Genomic DNA, 3641 nt, shown 5'->3' with positions numbered 1-3641 from the left:
ACATGGGCTCAAATTGAAGTAAATCGGACCACATCTATTCGCTCCCCGAGCCTACATTATGTATGTGTCTGCAGGTAAATGACATTATTGATGCATTTATCTGCCAATTTGGATTCCATTCTAATAAATAAGTTGGTATATCAACATTCTCCCAAGGGGTTACATTGAATTGAAACATTTTTTAGCCATCCCACTGGAATAAATTGTGGGACAATAAATTGCAGCGGGTCTAAAGTTCAAAGGTGCCTGTAGCTCAGTAACAAAGGATAACTGAGAGTTCAAATTAGCTCTCACGCTCCACGTCGATGATGCACACAGCGCACGTTCCGCGTCTAATCTCGAATGCATTGCCTTGAATCGACGATTATCTTATATCTCGGGTTCTTCCTTTAAAGACGAATAGGCAAATGAAAATATTTATATGCGAACATAGGCATTTACACATTGGCTAATATCAGATAATAGCTTCGACAAATTGTGCGCATATAATTCCAATATTATGAACGGGTGTTAATTCCGGTTAATATGCGAAGTGTAATTTTGAATACAGCGTCGGTGCAGTGGTGGTCTCATGAATAAAGAATCCGATTAAACTGACCTATCGCGGTGCGCCAGCCAGCCGACCGACACGGGAGCTGTGAAAATTTTACTAGTGCCAATCATAACCTGGATTACCATTTTATAGCATGCAACGCAATAGTACTTGACTTCTTTGCCTCTACTGCTTGTCTCGTGTCAGTTTTATGGAACGTTAGTTCTTTTTTTAATTTTTGTACCGAAAATATATTTTTAAAGTGAAACTAGAATAGAACCAACAATCCTGCGTTCTTTAATGTGAACGTGTAAGCATTTGGCTTACTATGTTTTACAAGAAAGCCAACCTGAACATTCCGAGACAGGTTTCCACTGTTTGCCTCTCAAACGTACCCACGCTAATGACGTTAACTGTATCTGATTAAGCTAGAAGCCGACGTCAAAACACAAGGGAAAAGCCTATAATGGTGACGATGATGGTATTTGTAACGGAGAACGGTTATAATCCTGTAGTCACGAGCCCTCGAGTCCCCATCGACGCGCAAGTAATATGTCACACCATAAGGTTAATTTAACGGAAATTATACGAACGTAATCTGACGCGTTTGTTCCGCAGTCTCGGAAGAGCACGGCCGAATCCGATGATTGCCTGTTTCTCTTGGAAATGCGAAGAAGCTATGTTGGTACGCTTGTTTGTAATTAAATTGCTAGGTTCATACTTAGACCAATCTAGTAGTTAAAATGCGTATATTTGGCCAAACTATATTTAGTTTAACATTTATACTGACTGTAAGGCGATTACTGAAAATACATGAAATTCCAGAAAAAGTTTTTGGATGAGGCGAAAGTATCAGTGCGGACAATATTCAGTGAAACGATGCATAAAGCTGTCGGCGACAATGGTCAGCTTGACTGTGAAACCAGCTAAGATAAAAAGTATTTACACAATAAGCTATTAACACAAAAAGTTACTTTTGTCCTGAAAAAAGCACGTAGGTGTATCCAACGAATATGTTGGGGCTGTGTGTAGTTCACAGCCGTTAGTTCGCGTCAGTTTGCTCACATAACTACACACTTCCGACTGAGCCGCACCCAAAGCACACACCAGCGGATGTGTGCGGACACTAACGTTCCAATTGGAAGCTGTTTGTGTACTCTGGCATCTATTTTTATGTGGCCCGCTTTGATCGTTTTGAGCAATTGCGTTTAATGCATTGTTATCTCACTTGGACAGGGGTTTGTTGGTTTCAGTCTATGGCATATTTCCAAGGTTTTATGACAACTAGGAGTACGTTCAATACAACAACAATATTTGTAGATAAACAAATACAAGTCATTTTATACACAATTATAACTTAAAATAAACTTATAAACTTAGACCGCATCCTTTCATGAGGTGATAGTATAGGTCTATACGGACAAATTTGACCATGGCATGCACTCTTTTATCACTTATTTCCATAAGCGTAAAAATCAAAGATGATTTGCTAATATCAACAAAGGTCAACAAAAACCAGTTTCTTCTCAAATCTGGTTTTGCGAAGTAAACTCTTGAAAATTCAATGGGATCTTGAAGTTACGACGAAAGTGTGCGGTAGCTAATACTCCAAGTCTTTAGGGTAAAAGCAACCTGCAACTTACTTCTTAGTTAAGCATTCGACATAATTTTCTCGGCGTATCACAATCAAGATCTTGATGATACAAGTAGATACAAGGTCAACGTACCTATTTCAGAAGAAAAAGTTTAACATTCTAGCTGAGTTTCTTAAAAAGATAGAATGATTATTTTTGTTGAATTTTCAGAACTCAAATCTAAGTAAACTGCAAAAAGTGTGGAGATATTAATTCTGTTCTCCTGGTTATATTTTTATTATCTTATTAAACTGTCAGAAAGTTAAAGATTGTACCATTTTCGTTCCCTATTCTATTCGTTGGTTAGAAAGATTTACGAGAGAGGGAAAGAACCTTTATTTTATTATCCGGCTCTTTGTGGTGAATGTTCATTTCATTTCTTTAAAAAAATTAGTTCCGTTTCTAGTTTCCTTACTATCGCTGTCCAGACGTACGGAAATTCTTTTATAGACATAATTTATATGTCAAGAGCAGTCTTATTGTAAAGTGCAAGAATACTAGGAATAGTTTTACAAAACCATTCACTTTTTAAGATTGCGGTTACTTAGGTTCTTTAAATTAAATACATTGCTAATGATATGAAAATTGTAGGTTTTTGCTGTTATGTATATTACGTGTTGTTTTTAAATCCGAGAAGGCTCAATTCTTACATTTTACAACGATACTTATAACTAAGTGGGCGCCAATAAATGAACATATTTTTTTGACCATTATGTATGTTTGTAACTTAATAGTTACATACCAATATTTATTTATTTATTTCATATTAAAAAAATAATACTTAAATTGTTTTGCATCTTGAGAAATATATCAATACCAATTCATCTCGTGTCTCAGAAGCCACCTGATACTTTTCAAATATGATAGAGATCCACCTAAAATTCAGACAAATTCTAGTTATTTCCATTTTATTCAAATAAGTCTCGACCGATCTATGTACTCGAACGGGTCTCAAGTAAAAGCACCATTTGTAGACGTGAGACTGAGAGCTATAAGCCATTTAGCATTCAGTTTCATTTTAAAGAGTTCCCATTTAAATCTTTAGGTCATCAAGTCGTTTTTACTGCGGCACGAATTTCCAATTAAATGCTAGATGTAGTCGTAAATTTCGAAACGCAAACCTACGGGACCCTTCGATTCCCCTTTCATTAAATCGATTATTGCTCGAATGTTTGCAGTTCCTTTTATGGAGGTGAGGACTTTGATCGCGAAATTGCTTTAAAAACAAGAGCTTGACCTCGTTTAACGTGTCGACGAACTCTCGCAGGATCTTTCCATTACCCTCGTCGTCCATCGACACATTTAAAAAAAGTTTAACAAGTTTCGATCTATTTACTCAGCGACAAGTGACAGCTGTGTAGTTAAACAGTGTAACGCCAATTCTGTTTGCATTTAGCGCGCGCCAATAGATCTCGTTCCTCCGTCTTAACTGAAAATCAATACGAACTGAGCTAAAACGTTGCTCCATAAAATTG

The sequence above is a fragment of the Helicoverpa zea genome, chromosome 5 (genome assembly GCF_022581195.2).
Source record: "Helicoverpa zea isolate HzStark_Cry1AcR chromosome 5, ilHelZeax1.1, whole genome shotgun sequence".
In the NCBI taxonomy this organism is placed as follows: Eukaryota; Metazoa; Arthropoda; class Insecta; order Lepidoptera; family Noctuidae; genus Helicoverpa; species Helicoverpa zea.
The sequence above is the reverse complement of the archived record's forward strand: the minus strand, read 5'-3'. Positions refer to the sequence as shown.